General features: G+C 41.4%; 1 protein-coding gene across 4 annotated transcripts in view; it reads right to left on the bottom strand.

Annotated features, from left to right (window-relative positions):
• PUM2 (pumilio RNA binding family member 2) overlaps positions 1 to 18,055 on the bottom strand; it is a 76,745-nt gene extending 58,690 nt beyond the window's left edge. For 2 of the 4 annotated variants that reach the window (XM_057431755.1, XM_057431756.1), the window contains exon 1: positions 17,897 to 18,055. The gene's annotated coding sequence lies outside the window, so the exon portion shown is untranslated. Of the gene's footprint in view, positions 1 to 12,512; positions 12,583 to 17,896 lie in introns of those variants that run through there. The other 2 variants (XM_057431754.1, XM_057431757.1) reach the window with 2 other exon arrangements.

The following is an 18,055-nucleotide window of genomic DNA, read 5'->3' as shown; positions in this document are numbered from 1 at the left end:
GCCTAGAGCGGAGGAATAGGAATAGACACTTAAGAGAAACTGCCGTTATCAATTTTTTCAGCTGTTTTCTAAGGATGTCCTCTTTGCACAATAAATGTATTTAAACTAACCACAGATTTCTACAATTGCCTAAAAGCTGAAACAACCCCTGCCAACTGTAAAAGTACAGCTAGAGAGACCATTTCTAATTCAATAAATCTCACTCCTAATTCAGTAAGAGCAGCAGCTCAGCCTTAGACATTAATATCTCATTAAATGTTCGTCAGCATAGTCCTTCAAAAGAAGTAAAAAAAAGTCCAAAATAACACTAAAGACTTAGTGATGACAGACTACTGGAAATAAAGTGGCTTTACAATATACAATTCAAACTGAAAAAAAGCACTGTAACAAAAATTAGTTCAAAGATTGACATGAATACATCTGTGTTACAATGGATTTAGAACCAAATTTGTCAACCTTTTCATGTAAGAAACGAAAAATTTAATAGCAGCTATATGTGAAAGCAGCTATCAGCATAAAGCCAGCAGAACTTACAGTAGCCAGAAGCAGGAACTGTGAACACACACACCCCCCCACCATTTGAATTATCATTTAACAAAATACAGGAAGGTCATCTTACAAGCAAAATGACTAATTAGATATCTAAATTCCAGGTTATTCACTCTCATCCAAAATAAGGCACTCCCTCAAACATGCTGCCGCCCTCCTTCTGCTCACATACGTCCCCACAACTCTGCTTTGCTTCCTGTGAATTCCAAACTCCATTGTTTTCACTGAAGAGATAAAGTTTTCACACAACTTCCACTACTTTCAAAGACACACATGGGTCCTCACCACCCTGACTTTAATGCAAAATGCACCAAACGCAGGTAGTTCGGAAACTCCCCTGTGTAATAAAGCAGTGTCAGACATTTTCAGGAGCTCCAATATTAATCACATAAAAGAAAAAAAGAAAGCAAACTATGTTCTAAACCTGCAGTTAAGAACTTACTGATTAAGTAGAATAAAAAACACTGACCCAAATGTTGAGTATTTTTATTTTCTTGATACCCTGAATAATAGCAAAAAGTGACTAAGAAAATATGAAGAAATGTACTGCAAAGGTAAAATTCCTCAATGACTACATGCAGCCATTTTTCCCCCAAGCTTACTGGCTCCCATCACCTTATCCCGGTTGTTCATGCAAAAATCACCTAGAATGCCTAAAACAAGTTCAAGCTTTGGGACAAAATTCCACAATCACACAATAATCATGTCTAGAATGAGGCCTTACAGTGCCACCTAGAACCTGGAGCACATGAGAATAAAATGCAAAGAAACTTCAACTGGCTCCATAAGGTTGGTCCCTGGTTCTCATTACACCATGCTCCAAAGTGCATAAATATGTGTTGAGTGCTTCCAAACCCCTTTACTTCCAGAAACAGCTCTACCATTCAGATTTATGCAGCCACCAATAACTCCTTGCAGACATGACTGGACTCTGCAGAGAGCTAGTGCTACGCAAGCATACAGGATAATTTATCTATAGGTAAATCACAGATAATGCATAGGTGACCACATGTTGTTAGTTTTGCTGTAGTATCAAAAGAGTCTTCCTATGCTAATTACTGGATAAGCACTAAAGTATGAACAAATCTGCTTCAAAGAACTCTCAATTTAAGACAAAGACTGATACAATGAGAAACTGAATTGGTAAAGTAGGAATAAAGCAGTTGTTCGCATTATGACACTCAACAATGCGCAAGTGCCAGGCTGCGTGGAGATCTCATAGCAGCCTTCCAGTAACTGAAGGGGGGCTATAGGGATGCTGGGGAAGGACTCTTCATTAGGGACTGTAGTGACAGGACAAGGGGTAATGGGTTCAAACTTAAACAGGGGAAGTTTAGATTGGATATAAGGAGGAAATTGTTTCCTGTTAGGGTGGTGAGGCACTGAAACAGGTTGCCCAGGGAGGTTGTGAATGCTCCATCCCTGGCAGTTCAAGACCAGGCTGGATGAGGCCTTGGGTGATATGGTTTAGTGTGAGGTGTCCCTGCCCATGGCAGGGGGGGTGGAACTAGATGATCTTAAGGTCCTTTCCAACCCTAACTATTCTATGATCCTATTTGGAGACATGACGGTAGGCGAAAATGTAAAGACCAACTCAAGAAGTATGTCAGAAAGCATATTTGTGAATAGGCTTATTAATGACACAACTAATTCTATAATCCAAAGAGGGAGTAGTAGTTCACAGTTTGGCAGCATACGAGACAATATGCAGTGGGTAGAGACTGGCAGGTATCTCGTGAGCTAAAACTATCACAAGCAGTTCAAAATGCCTGGTGAAAAGGTCAGAAAATGCAGATGCATCAAAACAGCAAATATGTTTGGAAGGGGAAGGTGATTAAGGAAGAGTCTCTGAAGAAAATTTACATGGAATAAACTTGTTTGCACAAGCCAGGTAACTGCAATTACTCTCCTTGTCCTGACAACAGTTAACTTTGTCTATTCCATTCATGGACTACACACTTGAAACTACTAAAATACAGTACCCACAGAATTCAACACTGTAATTTTCTTCTACAGTTACAGAAATGATCTAAAGCATATCACAGAAAACACCTTGCAGTATGTCACAAAGTATCCCTTTTTAGCTATTTCAAATCAGAGAGGGGAAGACAAGACTAGTTAGGTCCTCCCTGCCATGTTTGCTGCCAGAACTGCCACAAATAGGTAACAAGGTGATGTCTCAAGTATGCAGGTTGAGAGACATATTTTTAAATACACAAAAAGCCACAACCTTAAAATTCACCTAAAAACCCTTATGATACTTGCTCCAAATTATACAGCACTAACATGATGGGAAAAACCTGACTGAGAACTTCAGATTGTTTTAACAGGACATACAGCATTTTCCAAAACAGGAATCAAATGCCGCCCCCCACATTGTTCCCTAACCGCAATGGAAAATCCTTCCTAAAATTTCTCTTCCTAGTTCGCGAGGCTTGAAAAGTTTTACTAATCTGCAAGTTTGAGAAGCTGCTTAAATCATACATTTGACATTCATAATGTGGGGTTTTAGTTAAGTGATGCAAAATGCTACTGTAATTAACTGAGGGAAATATCAAAAGAAAAATAACAAAACCATTGCAAACTTAAACACAGAAAGGCAACACTTAGAGCAAAGTTGCTACAGAACCTCTTGACTGCACAAACAGAAATAAATGATCTTCAGAACAGCTTCAGATGGATGTTAACTTCACCGGAAGAAGGAGCTGTCAATCTGCTAAAATAGAACTTAAGATTTGACTGTGACAGAGCAGCAATAAAATCAAAGTACTTATGTGCTGCATAGCTGCTGAGCACTTGAAAAAATCTTAGAGTAGCTATTGATAAAAGTTATTTTGAAAGCACTATAAAGTAGTTATATTTCACAATTATACTTTATTCTTAAATTTAAGAAAAAGTTGCAAACAAAGTTAGGAACTCAGAAACTATGGACTGCAAGCTCACTTAGATTTCTAGGGACAGTTTTAAGTACAATCTATGAAAGGAAGCTCTAATGATTCTGAAAATGCGATTCTCACTGTAAGGTCAGGAAACAGATTATGTTGTTCCCAATATGAATGATGAGATTATGTTCATTGTTCCAAGGGATGGGATACATGACTGTGAGGTCTTATATGGGAAAATTATTTCCTAATGCCCACTGCACAAACATATTAGCATATCTCAGTTGAACAACAAACAAAACAACCTTATTGTTTAAAATTAAGGCAAAATGAAATGTTTGCTAGAAATTGACTGTTTTATCCTGGAGGCAACAACATTAAGTATTTGCACATTTTATTAGTTTAATAACATCCACACATTTTCTCATAGCTATATTAATTCTAATGGATACCCATGGAAGTCATGCTGAATACCTGCAAAATAACTGATACACAGAGCTTCTCCTCCATACCATGGAAGTGCCAAAATGCTCTTCAACTCAGCGAGATTCTTTCCCGTGTTCTCTCCCTCTCCCCCCCCAAAACTAATTTGAATATTCTTCAAAATCTATCAGTGATTCCAGCCAAGTTAGTATGGTCCTCTTAAATCCAAATTGCTTATAACCCCTCTTTCTATGTACCACTCAGACACAGTCAGTCAAAAGTATCAGGTATCTTCTGGCACGGAAGGGAATACAGAGTTTTTAAATGTTCTGTATTTACCTGAATCCACCTGTTAAGACTCAGGCTTACGAGAGTTTCTTGCTGAACAACAGTAACTTAAGCAATCCTTATTTTCCAGTATATGAACATTTCTTATTATTTTCGCTTTTCAATTCTTATTATTTTACTTTTCAATTTCTATATTTCTCTTTCTAGACGTTTTAAATTCTTACCTAATCAGTGGGCTAGAGATCCACCATCTTCACAAAAAAACAACAGTTCAGTCCTGCTACATCTAAAATGCCTTTTTATTACTTCGGCAATGTTTCACTTTCTTTGCACTATGACATGCTAAAATTTATGTAAAATCTATAGTCTTAAGATATGCTTGGATAACATACATAGAGTCAAAAGATTTCAGTATCTTCATTTTGAACTGGCTCTCTGTGGTCCTGCTTGAGCAGGGAGGGTTGGACCAGATGACCCTTCCCACATCAATCAATCTGTGATTATTTATCTACTATACTTGCTTCTATTAATTCTCTTTCATATTTTTCTCGAAATGCATAATAAAATTCTTTCATGTATTAATACACACAGACATTCTATCTACCCAGTACTCACAGCATAAAACTGCATCTAAACTACGTCCACAGTCTGCACAGATTCAGATTTTACAAAACTCATTTCTTTGGTACTTTTACCTCAAGAGTTGTTTGCTCTTGAAACAAACAAAAAAAAAACCCAAACCAGAAGCTTCTGTCTTAACAAAATCCCCCATAACACTGGCACGCAGAGAACAGTTAAATAAAACCAATAAAACTGAGAAGTCTCCTGATCTGTGCTTGATTTTCATTAGTTAATATTGCTAAGGAAGATTGGGAGAAGTGAAAAATGGCAGAACATAAAGGCAGTACTGATAACTGCAAGTTGAAAGCCACTAGTTTCACACAGATAACAATGCAGAGCAATGCAAGAGTAGTTTCCCCTTTGCTAAATCTTCATAATGTGTAAAACCACTGAAGCATTTTAATAAGAGTAGTTCCCTGCATCCCCCTTTTAATTTGCCAGAAAACACACATGATCTTCATGACATTTAGCTGCTGGAGGAATGAAGAAATATTTTGATGTACATAATAGAATTAAACAAAGCTGCTGATTAAGACATGCATCTGATTACCACTGGGGATGGAAAGCAGACGCCAGAAAAGAGATGCAACTGTTACTCAGCAGTTACTTATCTGTGAATAATTTTATCTACACAGCCTACCAGGCCTGGGAAAGGCTAGCAACAATCAGCACTGTTGCCTGTGTAACTGACTGCACACTGGCAAAAATAACCCAACATCTTCATACTCACACGTGGACAAGCAGAATACTACAGAATTTTATACTTACAGAACTACTTTACAATTTGTAAGTGCAATGCAGAATGTGATACAGCATGAAGAAGGATGTCAGGGGAAGAGTTGTTTTTCTTTAAAATGCTATGTAAATCAATGTAAGAAGAAGAAAAAAAATGTGTAAGAATAAAACTGGAAAAAAAAAAGCCAAAAAGAAATTAAAGAATGAGAAAAAACAGATGAAGAAAAAGCAGACACAACAGATATTCCCGCTTTTAAGGTCAGCAAATTTTGTCTCTTCACATTTGCTACAGTTTTTTAACACATTCTATACGTCCTTTGTTTTGGGAAAGTGCAAAAAGTTCCTCATGGACTTAAGTGTGGCATGTTACAAGGGCCCTGGGGAAAAAAGCCATTCCTATCTGAAACTCAGAACAAACTTTTTAAAGAAAAATTAGGGAGTTGTATCAATCAAACATTTGGGAGTGAAAGCTTAAAACAGATTTTTTTTTCTCCTAGGTTACTATCTACAAAAAGGCAAAAGTTTTGATCTACACTTAATTCTACTATCTCCATTTTACCTGAAGACAACTTTTTTACCTGCAAGTATAACAAGTAAGATTGTGTGCTAAATCCGTATTACTTCTCATAAAGCCTACCAGACGCTAATCCCTTTTCAAACAAAACCATTTGTTTTGCATAAATTCAAACCTAATGATTTGATGATGTTCTGATAAGAAAACAGGTACTCAGACGTATGAAATGCTTATGCAAGTTATAGTTCAAACTGAACATCTCAAAATTATTTAATGTGGTTCATTTATAACTGCTTAAAAAAAACTGGAGGGTTTACTACAGGCTTTCAAAAACTACAGGGTTACTACAGGTTTTCAAAAACTAGCTTAACTCACATACCTTTCTTAAAGATGTGAATTCAACACAAACCACATGAACTGTTTCAATGAAAACCAAATTATCTACAGGGCAAAATATATACATATGTATATATAGGGCAATATATACCTATATCTATATACTTAATGATCTCCACACATTCTTAATATACCGTAACTGATGTGTGATTGCTCTTCAAAAAAAAAAAAAAAGGAACATCTAAATGGACATATATAAAACCCAAAATACCACCTACAATCTCAAGTACTTGGGGGGGGGGTGTGATAAAAATTTGAAATCCAAAAAATGCCTTTTTATGCTAAACAAGAGTGCAAAGTCCAAAAAAATTACATATACGGAAAACTATTTAATCAGAATAGAACACTTAAATCTGAAGATGTAGACAAAAGAACCCATAATCCCCTATTCCCTCTACACAATTACAGCTTTTTCATCTAGCCTTATTGACTACTAAACGTCCAACCTTCAAGGGGGTATTAACATACAGATAGATGTATTGGAAGATTATTTTTTTTTCATAATCTGGAACAATCTTGGCTTTGTAACACAAGATCTAAAGCTACTTTGTCTTACTAGTACTGTTACAGTAGGTATTTGCTTATTGTCAAAATACTCTTAACACAAGATCTAAAGCTACTTTGTCTTATTAGTACTGTTACAGTAGGTATTTGCTTATTGTCAAAATACTCTTAACATCACTCTTGCAACTTCTTCAGACTATGACTAACTCATCACTGTAGTATGCCCAGAGCTAAAGTTTGAGCAATATATATCATAATAGGGATAAACAGCAATACTTCAAATATTAATGCTTGAAAGCTATGAGTCAAAACAGACTCATTATTTTTAGCTCAAATACAGTCATCTCCAGCAAGTGTAGCTTTGTGTTTAATCAGTACACACATTTGAAGGCTTACAGAACTAAACACACCAACCCAGCTTTTAAAAACTCACTTCCCCTTTGTAGAGGTGTGAACAAATCATACACAGAACTTCAGACCAGCCATGCAAACAAACAAATAATAAAATATATATAACTAGTTCAACACATCACTCCAAATTCTTCCTCAAAATAACATGGATGAAATCTAAGAGCAAAGTCACAAGCGCAGGCCTGATAAAGCCCTCGTTTCCATTAGGATTTACATGCCAAGAGCTTCCTGACGGAAGGAAAGACAATCAGACCTATTACCTGTAACTGAGTTTCGGCAATACCTCAACGGCACTGATGAAGCAAGTGGTAGCCTATCATATAATTGCATGAAAAATTAAAATTGAAAACAATCACAATTACAAAATGTACATTCTAAGTAATCTGGTATACACAAATATATGCTGTAAAAATCGGCCTGTTAGAAAAGCGGCAGATGTGATATTGAGCACAGCCATCAAAGGACAGGATCTTATTACTGCTCCGAAGTTTAGTGGAAATTGATGTATATATAGAACACCCAGCAAAAATGTCAAATGTGGATTATTAGAGGGATACGTCTGCTACATTTCAGTTTCACATTTCCTTCTCAACTCCCAAGATGGTTGTCACAACCTCTTCAGGCATATTTCTTCTACAGGTCTACAACTGGCCTTAAATGGCCATGCTTAGAAAAAAAGTATCTGTTAACCAATAATGAAATACTGAAAATTTTGAGAAATCATGGCAGTCAGGTGAAGTTCCCAATGACTGGAAAAAGGGAAATATAACCCCCATTTTCAAGAAGGGGGAAATGGATGACCCAGGAAACTACAGACCAGTCAGTCTCACCTCTGTGCCTGGCAAAATCTTGGAGCAGATACTCCTGGAAAGCATGTTAAAGGCACATGAAAAACAACAAGGTGCTTGGTGGCAGCCAGCATGGCTTCACTAAGGGGAAATCCTGCCTGACCAATTTGATGGCCTTCTATGACGGGGCTACAGAACTGATGGACAGTTGATGTCATCTCCCTAGGCTTGTGCAAAGGGTCTGACGCCGTCCCACATGACATCCTCGTCTCTACATTGGAGAGACATCAATTTGATGGATGGACCACTCAGTGGATAAAGAACTGGCTGGATGGCCGCACGCAAAGAGTTGTGGTCGATGGCTCAATGTTCGGCTGCAGACCAGTAACGAGTAGTGTCCCTCAGGGGTCAGTGTTGGGACCCGTCTCATTTAACATCCTTGTCACTGACATGGACAATGGGATTGAGTGCGCCCTCAGCAAGTTTGCCGATGACACCAAGCTGTGTGGTTCGGTTGATACGTTGGAGGGAAGGAATGCCATCCAGAAAGACCTTGACACACTTGTGAGGTGGGCTGATGCCAACCTTCCAAAGTTTAACCATACCAAGTGCAAGGTCCTACACCTGGGTCGGAGCAATCCCAGGCACAGCTACAGGTTGGGCAGAGAAGAGATTCAGAGCAGCCCTGTGGAGAAGGACTTAGGGGTGTTGGTCAATGAGAAAATGAACATGAGCCAGCTTTGGTATGCGCTCGCAGCCCAGAAAGCCAACTGTACCCTGGGCTGCATCAAAAGGAGTGTGACCAGCAGGTTGAAGAAGGGGATCCTGTCCCTCTGCTCTGCTCTCATGATACCTCACTTGGAGTACTGTGTGTAATTCTGGTGTTCTCAACTTAAAAAGGACACAGAACTGCTGGAACTAGCCCAGAGAAGGGACAGGAGGATGGTCAAGGGACTGGATCACCTCCCATATGAAGACAGGCTGAGAAAGTTGGGCCTGTTGAGCCTGGAGAAGAGAAGACTGCGTGGAGACCTTACAGCAGCCTTCCAGTATCTGAAGGGGGCCTACAAGGATGCTGGGGAGGGGACTCTTCATTAGGGACTGTAGTGACAGGACAAGGGGTAATGGGTTCAAACTTAAACAGGGGAAGTTTAGATTGGATATAAGGAAGAAGTTCTTTACTGTGAGGGTGGTGAGGCACTGGAATAGGCTGCCCAAGGAAGTTCTGAATGCTCCATCCCTGGCAGTGTTCAAGGCCAGGTTGGACAAAGCCATGGCTGACATGGTTTAGTGTGAGGTATGCCTACCCATGGCAGGGGGGTTGGAATTAGATGATCTTAAGGTCCTTTCCAAACCTAACTATTCTATGATTCTGTGAAATACAATCTTAAAAGATACTGCTAGAGATGACATCTGGTCTTTATTTGCAAGCTAAACATTTTACATACCAGCTTGAAAAGCTCTCGCCTACCATTCTAAAAGCCACAGCAGGTATTCTGAATGGGATACAAATTAAATCTTGCTATAAAGTTTCAGTATGCAAGCAAATACTATAAAATAAATTTTACACAACTTGTTTGAGATTACACCCAAGTAGCTAGAACTGAATATGTTTCTGTGTTATGACATCATTTAAAATGCTTTTCCACTATATGACTGTGAAGTGCGTCCAACTTCACTATCAGAAGCATGACATAACTGGTGTTTGCTGTGCTTTTAAACAAAAGACTTGTCTCATTTTGAGACAAGAATCTAGGCACTGGCTTTGCAACTACACTGGAATGGTTGCATTGTGTAGAATAATCAAGACAACAGCTATGTTATGTGTAGGTAAAATTTACATTAAACAAGGAAAGTATTTTCAATTAAATTTAGTGAAGGTAGGAGAAAGAAGACTGATAACTCTCACATACCTTACGCATAATACACACAATGAGAAGTATTTATAAAGCATGTCTACTCTATAGTTAGATGTTGTTTCCTCTGTAGAGTTTCTATGAGAAACTTTTAAAAAAGAAAATACAATGTATTAAATGTTTTTTTTTTCACAGAAGATTCCCAATACAAAAAAATTTAAACACTCAAGTGAACCTGGGTTTCTTTTTACTGCAACGGACAGTGAGTTTTTATATCATTCCACATTCAAAAGCAGCACCAAGACATACAACAAAGAATTCAAACCATCTACTTGCCTCTGTGTATAAAAATGTGCACTCACATAAGAACTCATGTACTGTTAAATCTGAGGGGAGGGAGGAATATCCAAAAGTGAACCAGAAAGTGATGCTGAAAATCAGTCTAGTTCACAGTATTCAACATGCTGATGTCCTGTTAACACACTTGCCCCAAACATTTGCATTATCCAGCCCAGTGAGGAGACTAAAGAAACACTTGACGGAGCAAACCTGGAGTAAAACATGTACATAAACCTTTCAATGTGCACTACTGCTACTACTGCATAAGATTTAATACATACTGCTATAACGAGAGGTATCTTCTCATCAAGAGACGGGCAAGTCCAACTACTTGCACCATTAGCTCAATCATGATACCAGATATGACCATAACTGCCTCAGCTCTGTGCCAATGTCCCTAACACAGAAGGGAAATATTAAGAACTACAGGGTGATGCTACAGAAAAAAAAAAAAAGTACTATTCCCTATTAATGCAAAAAAAAAAAAAAATTCAAATAACATGGACTTTCCTGTGTGTAACATCCACATAATAAACTGCAGAATCTGCATTATCAAGCAGTTTCTCACATGCATTTGTGTACTAACCATTCTGCTGGGACAAATTCCGAATTTTCAACTCTGAACACTTCAGAAAACTGCCAGGTGATTTAGTGTCATTTTTATAGATATAACACAAACTACACCACCACAAAATTATCATTTCCCTTTTTATTCGAGTTTCCTTCTCCCCCCTAACACATTTATATTCGCACTGACATAAACTGAGCTGCATTCCAGAAGAACGTAGACAATAACTCTCTGAGGCTCTCAACAAAACTGCAAGTGTTGTTAGCATTTGTTTTTAAACCTATACATGACTAAATATAATAGAACACTATGTTTCATATGTAAAAATGGTAACATGGGGTAGTAATTAGGTTTCAAATGCATTCATATCCCACATACCTTAAGAGCTATAGCATCAACTGATGTTAACCAAAGAGGCCTGATCCCTCACTTGAGATGTAACAAAGACTTCAGTAAAAGAGAAACTAATATAAATCCAAAAGTATTTTGTGAACATGCGGCACGTGACAAACAAGAAGGCAAAATAAGAAGTTTCACCGATTCTCATTTGCAATGACCTACATAATATAGCTCATAAATGCCTACACTGTTCAGAAAAAAAGCATCCCAAAAATCAGCTGATTTTTGGGATCATCACATCACATATAAAAACATGCTATGCATTTTGGTGTTAAGCCATCTTGCTTCAACCAGTAAGCCAAAAAAATATAAAACATCCCGAGTATATTATTTTTTTCTCAAGGAATTACAGACTGAGGTTATGAAACAGATGAGGAATGAATGCCAAAAAAGAAAAAAATCTTTGCACAATTACTGCCAAGGAGATTAAGCTTCAAACTGTTAGTTGTAAGCACGATCCACTCAGGCAGCTGGCATTTTTCTCAACTTTTTGTTACTGTAGTCTGTGCAGGCACACTTGAAGAAGAATTAAAACCTAACACTTCATTGTATGGTATCAACTACCAAAAGCGTTTGGCCTTCTCGCTCCACCCTCAGAAAGCAGTCATTATCCTTAAGAGCACTAAAAAAAAAAAAAAAAAACCACGCAAGTTTTCACGCTCTCGGTGCATCCGAACAAAGCCCGTTTTCCCCGAATTCCGCACACACGCAACTTGTGCAGTCCGTGGGGCTGCACAAAAGATCCCCACTTCACACTCGGTGCCGAACCTACGGTAACCCCCGACGTGTGGGTGCCCCCAGGCCTGCCCACACCCCCGGCATCCCGCACCCCGGTACCTCTCGCCACCTGAACCCCGACGCCCCCGGCCCGGGCCGCGGTAACAACTTCGCCCCCCGAAATCCGCTGAGGTGGAAGCTGCTTCCGCAGTCCGCGCTTCCCTCGGCTGGCGGAGAGCACAGGGCCGCCCGCCCCCCGCAGCGCCGCCGCCTCCCCTCCCGGCGCTCCCTCTCCACCTCAGCGCCGCTCCCCGGCGAGCCGGGAGGACACAAAGGCGGCGAGGCGCGGGCAGCCGCCGAGCAGGCCCCACGCAGCCCGGTGACCTACCACAACATGGCCCCCTCCCGCCCTACTTCTCCCCTCCCTCGGCGCGCAGCCGAGGCCAGGGACAAAAGGGGGCTGGAAAAAAGGGACCCGCCCTCGGCCTACCCCGCGCAGTCCCAGCCCCCGAGGGTACTCACGGGCTGGCCGGCGGCGCTGCTTGCTGCGGTGGAGTCGGAGCGGGCGCTGAGACAGCCTTGCTTGCTTGCTTGCTTGCTTGCTTGCCCGCCCGCCGCCCCCCACCTCCTACCCCTTCGCCTCCTCCTCTCGCCGCCGCTCCTTCCTGCCTCCCCGCCCCCCCTTCGGCCGCGAGGGGCTCACAACAACATGGCGGGAGGGCGAGGCCGGCGCGCGAGGAGGCACAGGGACAGCGAGAGCGCGGCAAACCTCCACCGGCCGCCGCTCGCCCCTGCCGCCGGTGCCGCGCATGCGCGCCACAGCCAGGCGGCGGCCCCCGGCCCCTTCCGCTGCGCAACGCCCATGAGTTGGGGGCAGGCTCGGTGTGCGCTCTCGCTCTTTCCACCAGCCCCCTCGGCCGTTAGCGGGGTGTGCTGGCCTGTCCGAGAAGGGCGTATTGTGCCCATTTATCCCTCGCGTTTTCGTCGCTCGCTTTGTGGGGAGGGGCGGCGGCGGCGGCGGTGGCGGTGGCGAGAGGTGTCGCCTGCCTGAAGGCCTGGAGATTAGGAGACAAAGGGGAAATCGAGGCCCTCGCTCAGGGGTACCCGGGGGTTCGCAGCGCTGCGCGCGGGGCGGGTTACCTTGTGTTGACAATAAACGCATCGGCGCGGTTATTCGTTAGCCGCTGTGCCGAGGGTTGCTGCGCCATGGTTTTGGGGAAAGAGTTCATTTTCTTCGAGAGAGTTGAATGTGGGATCTCTGATACAGTTTGGTGGTCGCTCTTGGTAAATACGGTACTGGACAGTAGCAAGCGCTGCTGGAGGTGGTTCTTAACAGCCCCACTTAATACTAGCATAAATTCTAATTACCTAGCAGCCCCTGAAAGAGGGAGCTTTGCTTGTCAGGGACATTTTAAAATATGGATTTTCCAAGAAAACCCACGGTTTTGCCTTTTTACCAGTTCTTAAAAGAGTCTAGCTGGCGAGCACTCTGCTTCAACAAACAGCACGCAGATGCCGTCCACAGATGAGACCTTCAAACGAAACCGGGTCATCAGTCTTGCGGCTGTGCACAACGCTGCTGCCGGCCGTCTTCTGCAAGCAGAAGGGAGGCAGGCTCTGCCAGTCCCAGAGGCTCATTCCGGGTATGGGAAGGAGAGAGAAGGCGGGGTAGGGTGCGGGAGTAATAAATACAACCAGTACTGGTGCTGCCGCTGGCAGCAGCAGTTGCAGGGATGAGATGTGTGTGACTGCCAAGTGTGTTCTTAAAAATAGAGATGCCTCGAAGGAAAAAAACCCTCACTGTTTTCAGTATTTATAGACATGGTTAAAAACATGAAAGTTCCCAGCTCCTGATAAAGATAGAAACATTTTCTCAATAAATGAAAATTATTTCTCCAGCTTCAGACTAGCCAGCTACGCAGATGTCTGTAGTCTGCTGCTGCTCGAGTGGTTAATCCCTGTGATCCCAGTGTCCTGTCCCACTGCCACCTCTGGGCTGTCTCCAGGGAGGCTGCAGGCCTGAAAAGCTAGTTCTTTTGCTTGCTTGAGGAGAGCAGGCCTCAAAGTCACAACCTCCAAGTCAGCCCTTCCCTTCATGCAGGCTGGCTGGGACTGAAGAAAACCCTGTTTGGCATTCCAAACACTTAGAGCAGCTGGTCTGCATTACACCAGCTTTCTGCCTCAGAGCCTTTTGGGAGCCCTGTTTGTCCTGGATAATTCTGATAAGTTTTGTCTGATGTTCAGGAACAACTCAACATGCATTTGATAAGCATAAGCTTGAATGAATTCTACATCAGTCTGCTTGTCAGTACTGAAAAACCCAGCCTGACCACAAACCAGAAAAATGTCTTACGTGCAATTTGGATTTGATCTGAGAAATATAATTACTTGGATATTTTCTAAAGTATTTGTCTAAAAAAAAAAAAAGAAAAAAACAAAGCCCCCCCACCACACACCTCAAAAATTTAACAATGGCACTGAAGTTTCTGGCTCACGCTAAAATAGTTAAGGAAAATCTTTCTCTCTTGCCTTTGTTCTGAGTGGAAACTTTAAAAGTCCTTAACACTTTAGAAAGTTTAACTTGGTATCACTCCATTACAACATGCTTTCCCTAGCTATTCCTATTTTTAAGGAGGTTAACAGCTGACTGGGGTCTGCTTACACTCCAGCCATTTCAGATAAACTCCATTAACACAGTTATGCTTTGTTTGTTCTGTGAACAAGCATCCTCAATGAAAAATACTAAATACACAGTCTCAGTTTAGATAAAGTGGGTGAGGATAGGGAAAGCCTGGATGCTGTTAGTCTTCCCCCACAGTCTTCCTATGAGACTTTGGGTGAGGCACTTAACTGAAGCGCACTCACAGAAGTAGAAAGCTGCGGCCCTAACCATCCCTACTCAGCTAGTGTCTGATCCTGAAGATGTCTACATTTTCTAAAGCCATGAACTTCAGGACCTAAAACTCTGTACAGGAACAAAATTTGTCCTCTTGTGCCACAATATCCATGTCCCCCACAGACAGTGCTGTTAGATCTAGCAGGGTAGCAAATAATTAACCTGTATTAATTAAAACCAAAGTATTAATCTGAAAATGAATCAACTAGATGTGGTAGACCTTCTCAAAACATCTCCAGAAAAGATGTAGGCCCCTGTACGTTGTGCAGCCCCCATTGCTGCCAGGACTGGGGAGCACCCAGATTAGATTCCTTTTCTCAAGATTCACAGGTCTGACTTTCTTAGGGAGAGTCCCCAGAATCGGCAGGCTACTTTGGCTGCCCCCTGCTGCAGCTGGGCAGTCTGCAGGGAAGAGCTCAAGGTCTTTGTCTCAGATAGTCTACTTAATGGCCTTACTGGCCTTGCAGTCATAGAATCAGAGAATGGTTTGGGTTGGAAAGGACATTTAATGATCCTCTAGTCCAAACCCCAAGTCTAGTTACCCCCAGTGTAATCCCCAGTCAATCTACCATCTTACACTTAAGAGGAGCAATCATAAATGGGAGACTCTTAGTTCTCTGAAGTAATAGCTGCGGTTAACTACTTACCACCTTTACAGAGATATAGCACTGCTGCTCTGAAGCAATTAGAGTTATCTGTCTGTGTTCCACAGTAGGGCCCTGGAATGGTAGTTTATATCCTTAGTGTGGTCCTTGTTAGCTACATCTCTAAGATACACTGGTCTGAATGTATGTTTCATGCATTTACAGGAGCAGACCCTGTTGTGAAGTTACTAGTTTTCCTACATACTGCATAGCAAATCTAGACATCCAGTGCTTAATTCTGGATTCCACATTATCAACAGACATACAATTAATTAACTAAAGAATCAATGAGTCTGAAATATTACATTCACAAGACTTGCTGCTAAATGCATTGCTATGGGAATCTTTCATGTTTTAGGCCAGTAGTGACCCTAATACGTAGGAGGGTTTACTGAGGTAGGAACTCTGGCCCAGTGGGCCAAGTGTCGCCTTTGGCTTGCCTCTCCCCAGAGCCTCAAAGAAACGTGCTTACAAAGCCAGAGACTCTTCCTACAGAGTGACTGTGAGGGTGGTGAGACACAGGAACAGGTTGCCCAGAGAAGCTGGGGCTGCCCCGTCTCTGGAATTATTCAAAGCCAGGTTGGATGGGTCTTCGAGCAACCTGGTCTTTTCCAGTTTAAAGCCATTATGCTTTGTCTTACCACTACATGCTGTTATAGAAAGAATGGATTTGGACTTACTTATTACTATACTAATGTTCTGAAACGTGGAGATTCTAACTTGTCATTCAGTTACGCAGTCATTGCTCCTGTAGACATGATCAGCTTTTCCAAAGAAAGTGTTCTGTTAAGGGATTCAAATGAAATTCATGAACTTGTCCCAGGAAAGAAGTATTTCTCCTGAAGTGTTTTGCCAAGTCTAAGCTAGAATGGCTGAGAAGGTGTCAGCTCAAGACTTGTTTCACCGGCGAGACGGCTTTTGTCCCCGAGTCATTCACCCCCTCATAATTGGCAGAGATATAAACAAGCTTCATAAACATACCTCAGAGTCACAACCACCACAGACAGTCATTGTGATACAAGAAGAGTAACTAATATCGTCACTTCATGTGCATGAATGTGAATAGCTTGAGAGGGGCAAAGCCAGAGATAATGCCAGCTGGTTTTTAGCTTCATATTCACTTCATTCACAACAGTGTGGCTATCAATGCTAATCTTAAGAAAAAAGCCTGCTTGTCTCAATGTATTTTTCTTTCCAGTGGAGAATTAAGTTCCAGAAACTTTTCAGGCTGAACACAGACCGTGGCTCTTAGAACTAAATATCCTGTATTATACTCTGTACAAAGAATGAAACCTCAAAGATGAGCATCAAATTGATTGTCACTAATTTCATATATTAAGCAGTAATGAGTAAATACTCTAATTTCTAAAATGGGGAAAAAAGTTAAAAAAAAAAAAAAAATCCCAGGCAATGGTGGAAGTAATCACAAGAGTTCTGAATAAGTGGCAGTATTTTGTTGCACACTTAGAATAAGATAATTCAGCCTTATTGGAAGAAGGAAGGGTGGGAAGAATGTGGGTTGTTGGGTTTTGCTTTGTTTTTTTTCCTCTCCTAAGGAGAAACATTCCAAGAATCCTAAAAGCATATCCCTAAGTTTTAATTTTGTTGCATAAAGTTTCACCAACTTAACTTGCATGAACTTGAAATGCTCTGTATCTTCAAAAATGTGAACCAGTAGTACAGAGGGTAAACTAGAAGAAAGATCTGCAACAGCACTTTGGCTTGTATGATTTATCTTATATTCACCAACACTCTTCTACTTACGCTGATTGTCTTCCTGATGCTGATCCTGCCAACTGCAATGGGTTCTTCTGACGGAGCTCTGAACAAACAGCCCAACACCAAGTGGACTTTTCGTAGGGTAACATGGCAGTATCTGTGGTCATCTCTGGTCTTGCAGTGTAATAAGACTAGGTATTTTTCTTCTATCTTAACCATCCTGAAGCTCCCCAGAATTTCCTGTTCTCACAGTGTCAGGGGGGCTGACCACAAGCAACAAAGTATGTCTACATGACTGGACGCATCATCTGAATACCAAAACACAGCACAGCCATACTAGCTCAGAGCTAGTTAGGAGCCCCATTCTGACTCACCCTTACAGCATGCAGACATACCCACTGACCCCCTTTCCATGTAGAGAACCCAGCCATTTTATGCCAAACATGCCTTCAGAGCAACAAGTGTTGCAATGCAGTGAATATACAATGCCAGAGATGTATTCAGGAAGGGAAGTCTGAGCTTGGTTCCTAAGCGTAAACAAAATGGTTGAGCACTATAGCACTAAAAAGTAAGTGTCAATGTTATGCATATATTGCATAAAGTATTACATAAACAGCGACAGTGTATTCATATATATGTAGGCTTACCTTTAAATGTATCTGCAGGTTTTAGAGAGTTTTAAAGTACCTTTTCAGTTTCCAATCCATCCCTCTTCCTAGGCAGCTAGTCAAATGCAACAAAACAATCAATTCATCGAGCTGAAATAATGTGGGGTTTAATACTGCAAAATTCAGGTTCTTTGAGTC

The sequence above is a fragment of the Pezoporus wallicus genome, unplaced genomic scaffold (genome assembly GCF_028554395.1).
Source record: "Pezoporus wallicus isolate ANWC-B61680 ecotype Strahan unplaced genomic scaffold, APGP_CSIRO_Pwel_v1 contig_161, whole genome shotgun sequence".
In the NCBI taxonomy this organism is placed as follows: domain Eukaryota; kingdom Metazoa; phylum Chordata; class Aves; order Psittaciformes; family Psittacidae; genus Pezoporus; species Pezoporus wallicus.
The sequence above is the reverse complement of the archived record's forward strand: the minus strand, read 5'-3'. Positions and strand labels throughout refer to the sequence as shown.